Source organism: Macrobrachium rosenbergii, chromosome 48 (genome assembly GCF_040412425.1).
Source record: "Macrobrachium rosenbergii isolate ZJJX-2024 chromosome 48, ASM4041242v1, whole genome shotgun sequence".
NCBI lineage: Eukaryota > Metazoa > Arthropoda > Malacostraca > Decapoda > Palaemonidae > Macrobrachium > Macrobrachium rosenbergii.
The window spans coordinates 64,336,482-64,345,219 of record NC_089788.1 but is presented as its reverse complement, the minus strand read 5'-3'; the positions used below and the strand labels follow the sequence as shown (position 1 = coordinate 64,345,219).

The 8,738-nt window shown below is 32.1% G+C and overlaps 1 long non-coding RNA gene across 1 annotated transcript in view; it reads left to right on the top strand.

Annotated features, from left to right (window-relative positions):
- The window catches only part of LOC136831474 (uncharacterized), a 538,556-nt gene extending 535,942 nt beyond the window's left edge, over positions 1–2,614 (top strand). The window contains exon 5 of the long non-coding RNA XR_010850895.1: positions 2,301–2,614. This is a non-coding gene — a long non-coding RNA (uncharacterized lncRNA). The remainder of the gene's footprint in view (positions 1–2,300) is intronic.
- Positions 2,615–8,738: the final 6,124 nt, after the last annotated feature.

The window sequence follows — 8,738 nt, the reverse complement described above, 5'->3', positions numbered from 1 at the left end:
CTCACATTCCTAAGTTTATCCATTTTTCTCTTATATTTTTTCCAAAAAGTATTTTTTTCCTGTTACGCATCCTTCCCCTCTTATACTTGACATTTTAAGTGTCGAAAGCTTCTTTGTTTTGTATCCCCGAAAGGCTCCTGTGGAAAGTGTCACTCTTCTAGTAACTCTGTATATCTGTCCGTCCATCACTCCGTTGTTTACTCAATAACCTTAGTGTTTGTTTTTGTAGTTTGTGATATTTAGATCCCAGCTCTCACTTCACGCGATCTTATAGTTTTAAAGATGACCTGCGCTTAACAGTTATTTTTTGGGGGGATTGGGGAGAAATCTTATATATTTCTGTATCAAAGATTTCCTGTTGCAAATTTGGGTTCTTTAGCGTTGTTCCCTCTTGCGTTCGCGATAATTAAAGGGATTTTGTAAAACTGACGTTTTGTTGTGGAATACTGTGGTTTTGAAAACGTCCCTTTGTATGTTAAGTGATGTTCTTGATATATAATATAATTCTTGCATTCAGCATGATCTTAGATGAGGTATAAGGATTCAAAGTTGAAAATGATGTCCCCTCATCATATGCAACTTTTAATGCTTACACCTCATCTAAGATCATGTTGAATGCAAGAATTATATTATACATCAAGGAAATCACTTAATATACAAAGGGACGTTTTCAAAACGCTGAGGTCGGCGTTATCTTAGCTTTCGAAAACTGTTCAGTTTAATGGTATATCGTGTGATTTCAATAATATCCATCATATCATGAACTAACGATGGAAGGGGAGGGGATAAATCTCTAACATTTGTTGCAAAACACAGAGGTAAATTCAATTGCAATCCTCCTTTAGCTTGCCTTTAACTATACTTTAGTTTTCATTAAATTTTAACATTAATGATTATTGTTCCCTCTGCTGGTTTAATTGTATTCCATAATACCAAAGACAGCGTTTTCCTCGAAGGTGTTTCTGTCTGAGGATACTCCTTTGAGTGTTCATAGAATTTCTGCTTTATTATTATTGTTCTTAATGATAATCTTATATTCTAAAAGTCCAAATGTAAGGAACATTGTTATCAAGGTCGAGTGCCAACATCGAAAAAACCAAAGATATATATATATATATATATATATATATATATATATATATATATATATATATATATATACATATATATACATATATATATATATATACATACATACACACACACACACACACATACACACATTATTCAGTAGATGAAACCTATTCATATGGAACAAGCCCACAGAGGTCATTAACTTGAAATTCAAGCCTCCAAAGAATATGGTGTTCATTATATACGTATATATATGTGATTATATATATATATATATATATATATATATATATATATATATATATATATATATATATATACATATATATATATATATATATATATATATATATATATATATATATATATATATATATATATATATATATATATATATATATATATATATATACATATATATATACATCCCGAGGCTTTTAGGGGATTCTAGTGGCATGAGCTTAACATATCACCCATACAGCAGCACTTTTGTGCTCGCTAAATAGCTGGATTACTCCTTGTTTAAATTAAATCATTATACAGTAACTTTCCCTGAGGAGATGCTTAAAGAACCCGGAATAATGATATTAATGATATGTAAATTTTAGGTGGCTTCCAAGAGAAGTTCATCTTCTCAGGGTGGATTAGATTCAACTCGAAAGAAATGTTGCAAATTGATTATCCTTTACACCTCCAAGGGTTTCAAGAAGGCTGTTTAAGAATTAACTGAATTTGAATAACATGTCTTTATGGCGTGCTCTTGGTAATATGTATGTATTTATGTATATGTATGTATATGTATATATATATATATTATATATATATATATATATATATATATATATATATATATATATATATATATATATATATATATATATATATATATATATATATATATATATATATATATATATATATACTCTTGATAGCCCAGTGGTAGCGTCCCTGAAAAGTCATCGTTCGCCAACCATTCGGTAGTTCGAGCCCACCTGGTGACGGATCGCTTGTCACTTAAAAATTCCCATTCGGTGTTTGTTCCGAGATTCAGTGATTTTGACGTTAAACGACATTTGTAGCTTAATGTTTGCTAATATGAAAGTGTCATGGTGTATGTTTAACAAATTCATAAATTTATATATTATATATATGTGTGTGTATGTATAAACTCATTGTGCTGATATTATATAAAGGAGTTAATATTTCTGATCATCCCTTGCTTTCAGGTCGAAGACAATCCCAGCCACCTCTTGGTACAAGATACGCAGTTAATTTTTTTTTCTTTTTATGTTTAATACCACACAGTTTGCTATCAACTTTATTTCAAATGTGATCAAATTAAGGAATAACTTTCCAAGATGTGTTATACAATAACTGGAACAGAAATTTAAACTGGTTGTAGCTGTCTCTTTGTTGTGCAAAAGTCTTTATTTATGGATTTGTTCTTCCGGATTCTTTTTTTATATTATATATATATATATATATATATATATATATATATATATATATATATATATATATATATATATATATATATATACATATGCAAAAAAATAAGGAGAAATGTTCATGGTTCTCTTTCGAGATCACCGCCCAGCGTAATGTTTCATTTACCAGTCTCTGAAATGTTGTTTTGTATTCTGGGTATTTTCGTGTTTTTTGGATATAAATATTATTTTTAGGAATAAACCTGATTATCACATTGTTGAAAAACATGAAAATAAAATAGAATGTCTAAATGGTCAGTTACATTTACCTGCAAAAGTCGCTATACTTTTTCAGAAAAAATATTCGCCATGTACAGCACATAATATGTATGTAAATCCCTCTCTCTCTCTCTCTCTCTCTCTCTCTCTCTCTCTCTCTCTATCTCTATATCTCTCTATATATATATATATATATATATATATATATATATATATATATATATATATATATATATATATATATATATATATATATATATATATATATACATATACCTATATATAATATATATATACATACATACATACATACATACTACATCAGACTGTGTTGAGTAATGTCTGCGTCAAAATAATGTGGACTGATAAATTTTTGAGCATCTGTTTTTCACATTTCCAAACAGAGAACTGATTACATCAGACGAGAAGACATTTCAAATGCTATATCTCATAGACTTCCACCGCATAGAATTTTCTCTGCAATTTCACGCTTCATATGAGAGTCATTTTCCTCGCCATTTTCAGGCGACTGCATTTCTTTCGGCAACTGCATTGGGTAATGCAGTTTCGAGGCCATTTAGAGGGCCGGTCCAAGAGGTGTCCTCACCTGCGCATCCAATCTGGATGAGATTGTTAGGATGCTGGTGCCCCCCAGCATCCGGAACCAATAACAATCGCCGAAATGAACCCATGCGAGGACTTCCATTCGGGCAACGCGCAGCCTGAGGAGGCCATTTGGAAATCGGCCGACTTTTTTTTTTTTATTCTTTCTCTATTCGAAAATGAATACTTCCGCTTTTTCTTTTTCTGTATTTGGATAAAGGTTTTGGTGTTTATATCTTTATGTGTATACAGTATGGCGATGTCTGAATTTTCCATAGTAAAATGGTTACATTTTTTCTTCAGTGGAATATGTATTGTGTTTGAATTTTCTTTTGATAAATAGTAATGGCGTTTTTCTGTCAGGATTATACTTTTCCTGGAGATGAATAATAGCAGTTAATCGCAGTATGTTAACTAACAATTTGCATTTTGACCCCCTCAAAAATTGAAATGGTAATTATTCACTTCCGAAAATCCGCCTAGTGTTATATTGCTTTTATCAGTCTGTTTAATGTTGGTTTTCATGACGGGATGATCATTTATTGCTGTTTCGAGAATGGACACCCCCACAAAAACGACCTGAGTGGGCCGTTATGCAGGTTCTTTAACATACTCAGGACGGGACTGTCAGACTGACGGCAGATGAAAACAACAAAAACAATATAATGACTTAAAATTTATTTTTAAAAATATTTACAAGTGAGACAGGTCTGGTAAAAAAGTTAAACCATAAGCACAAAAAAAACCAAAAGGCAGCACTAAACAAAATCAAGTTAAAATAAACAAAAAAAAGTAGCTTTAAAAAAGGCAAAAATAAACAACAGCAGGCAGAAAAAAACCAAACATACGTCCTCCATCGGGTCACCAAGTTCAGCTGCACAACAGGGACAAGACCCCACAAACCATGATGGAGACGTCAGGACAGCCTCACGCTGTCATCAAAGATGAGCAGCTCGTGGTCACACGACTACTCATGGTCACACCACCTCACGTCGTGCTCCACTTCGTAGCCGTGCTCCAATTTGCTGCTTTCCAAAAATGCTGCTAACTGCCGCTACCTTCGCTGCCCTACCAGACCCGACTGGCGAAAGAAAAACGGCAGCTCGACGAGAACATCAAAACAAAAAAAAATTTGAAGGTAAGGAGGCAGCTCCACAAAGGGAACGAGCGGGGAACCAGCAGTTTATCACTTTCCCCACCTAAAAAAAAAAAAGATTATTTTTTTTTTTTACACTCAATCTCCTCCAATTTTTAACCCCCAGCCAAAACAGAGCCATCCTGTCACGGTCGCCATTTTAACGAATGGGCCGTTATGCAGGTTCTTTAATATTTCAGGACGGGGCTGTCATGACTCGGCAGATGCAACAAACAAAGGAGGAAATCAACAAAAACAATAAAATGAGCTTAAAATTAATTTATTTACAAATTATACAAGTGAGTCAGGTCTGGTAAAAGATAAAAACCATAAATACAAAAATAAGTCAAAAGGCAGCACTAAACAAAAAAGCAAGTCAAATAAACAAAAAGTATAAAAAAAAAAAGGCAAAAATAAACAACAGCAGGCAGAAAAAAAAATACCAAAATACGTCCTCCATCGGGGCACCAAGACATCAGCTGTACAACAGGGACAAGAACCCACCAACCAGAAAACCCTGATGGAGACGTTTTTCGTGGTCACACGACTACTCATGGTCACACTCCACCTCTACGTCGTGCTCCACTTCGTAGCCGTGCTCCAATTTGCTGCTCAAAAACTCGACCAACGTCGTAAAACTGCTGCCACAGCCGTTACCTTTGCTGCCCAACCAGACCCGACTGCAGACAGAAAACGGCAGCTCACCACGAAAAACATCAAAACAAAAAACTTGAAGGTAAGGAGGCAGCAATCCACAAAAGGGAACGAGCGGGGAACCAGCAGTTCCCGCAAAACCATCACTTAACGTGACAGTGGAATATGTATTGTGTTGGTGAATTTTCTTTTGATAAATAGTAATGGCGTTTTTCTGTCAGGATTATACTTTTCCTGGAGATGAATAATAGCAGTTAATCGCAGTATGTTAACTAACAATTGTGCATTTTGACCCCTCAAAAATTGAAATGGTAATTATTCACTTCCGAAAATCCGCCTAGTGTTATATTGCTTTTATCAGTCTGTTTAATGTTGGTTTTCGTGACGGGATGATCATTTATGTGCTGTTTCGAGAATGGACACCCCCCAAAAAAAAAAAAAATATGTTGAAAAACATATTAATAAAATGGAAGGCTAAAATGGTCAGATGAATCTAGCCGGAAATATGCCGGCATTTTTCCTTAAGTGATATACACCTTATATAACTGCATACTTAAATCTCTCTCTCTCTCTCTCTCTCTCTCTCTCTATATATATATATATATATATATATATATATATATATATATATATATATATATATATATATATATATATATATATATTATATATATATATATATATATATATATATATATATATATATATATATATATATATATATATATATATATATATATATATATATATATATATATACACTTAAATATTCATACATACATTCATAAAAGTGTACAGGAATCTCTGCGTACAGGTAATTTGCACTGATAAATTTCTGAGCATCCGTTTGTCATATTACCAAACAAAGAACTGAGCATATCAGACGAGGAGATATTTCAAATGTGATATCTCAGTAGACTCACACTGCTCAGAATTTTCGCTAAAGTTTACGCTTCATATGAGAGTCATTTTCCTCGCCATTTTCAATCGAGTGCATTTCTTTCGGCAGCTGCATTGGGTAATGCAGTTCTGAAGCCATTTAGAGGCCGGTCCAAGAGGTATCCTCACCTGCGCACCCAATCTGGATGAGATTGTTAGGATGCTGGTGCCCCCCAGCATCCGGAACCAATAACAATTGCCGACATGAACCCATGCGAGGACTTCCATTCGGGCAACGCCTGAAGAGGCCATTTGGAAATCGGCCAATTTTTTTTTTTTTTTTTTATTATTATTCTTTGTCCGACCGAAAATGTATACACCCGCTTATTTTGTATCTGCATTTTAATGTTTATTCCTTTAAGTACAGTGTTGGTGATGTAGTTTGAATTTTTCGCAGCAAAGTGGTAACGTATTATTTTCAGGGGAAATATGGATTACGCTTTTGAATTTTCCTTTTTTAGATAATACCAGTGGCATTCTTATTCAAGACAATTATTTTTATCCTTTAGGTGGGAGAAATTGAAGTTGATTTTATCAGCAGAATTATGCGGTAAATTTGTAAAGTAAACCAAAATTATCATTTTGCTGAACATCTTCAGAAGCCTCGTTGGCGGATTGGCGTTTGGAATTATTACTAACATATGACTGTGTTTGCGTTATTATTATTATTATTATTATTATTATTATTATTATTATTATTATTATTATTATTATTATCCAGAAGATGAGCCCTATTCATATGGAAGAAGCCCACAGGGGCCACTGACTTGAAATTCAGGCTTCCAAAGGATATGGTGTTCAAACAAACAAGCAAAGAAGTAAAAGGCAACATGCTCAAACCAAACTGATTTGCTTTCAGAAAATTCGTCGTTTATAATACAAGAAAACTAAATAAACTCCGTTTCCCAAAATTGATCCATGCCTTTGTTTCCTTAAGAGAATGAGCGCAGAAGAAATAGGAAAAATAAATGAGTTTTGCTTGCATATATTTTCTTTAGGAAACGAGGAAATTTTGCTGATTGGTCAAGTATATATTCTTCAATAAATAAATGTGATGTATGTTGTTGCTTCCAAATTTAAATATTTTGTTGGGCATTAAGAATTAGCTTCCGAACGAAATGAACGTAAATGGCGTTAAAAGGAATTCCATTAAGAGGAAAGTATTAATGCATCTTTAATCTCTCAAATTTCTAATGAGGGCTGCAGTCAAAAATTTTGCAAGCCATAAATATTTGTGATTATGTAGCGATAAAATGCATTGCAAATTTTCTTCGTTAAGCAAAATCAATTTGTTAACAAGAAACAATGCTGTAAGTTGATTTCGGTACATGAAAATAAATGCTTATTATCTATTTGAAAACGTTTGTCTTTTATGGAAAATAATATTTATTTTATCGTAATTAAAATGAACACCACATGCCTTCGAAAGACTGGTAGAACTTTATTTGTAATATAGCTGGTAATTTTTTTATGTTAAAAAGTAACTAGCCCTTGTGGTTCTGTTACGAACTTGGTACCTCATGAAGAGCATATTGTAGCGTGAAACGATAATTATTATTGATTACAAAGTATTTAATTATTAAAGTAAATGAACGAAAAATGCCAGCGTAATGCATAACGAGGCAAAGAAATTCTTTCATTCAAGATTTGGAAGTATGAAAAGACTTGCAGTCCTGAAGGGAAGAGAATTAACACAGTTCTTCTTCCAAAAGACTAATCCTTCAGATTGTCAAGAAATAAATTGTCCTTTTTACTTGGGGAATAAATGTACTTTTCGTATAAAATAAAGAAGTTAATGAGAATATTTATTCTGAAAAAAGAAATAAATTATTAACCATTTTACCATTGCATACATGAGCACTCATTTGCTTCTATTTATGGATTTGTTACACCGAATTAATTTTTTATATTATATATATATATATATATATATATATATATATATATATATATATATATATATATATATATATATATATATATATATATATATATATATATATATATATATATATATATATATACACGTGCAAAAAACAAGGAGAAATGTTCACGGTCCTCTTTCGAGATCACCACTTAGAGTAATGTTTCATTTATCAATCTTTGAAATGTTGTTTTGTATTCTGGGTATTTTCGTGTTTTTTTAATATAAATAATATTTTTAGGAATAAACGTGATTATCACGTTGCTGAAAAACATGAAAATAAAATAGAACGTCTAAATGATCAGTTAAATTTAGCTGCAAAAGTCGCTATACTTTTTCATAAAAAATATTCACCATGTACAGCACATAACTATGTAAATTTCTCTCTTTCTCTCTCTCTCTTTATATATATATATAAGTATATATAATATAATATATATATGTATCTATATATATAATATATATACATATATATACCGTATATACATACATACATACACATATGCATACATACTACATCAGACAGTGTTGAGTAATGTCTGCGTCAAAATAACATGGACTGATAAATTTTTGAGCATCTGTTTTTCACATTTCCAAACAGAGAACTGATTACATCAGACGAGAAGACATTTCAAATGCTATATCTCATATAGACTTCCACCGCATAGAATTTTCTCTGCAATTTCACGCTTCATATGAGAGT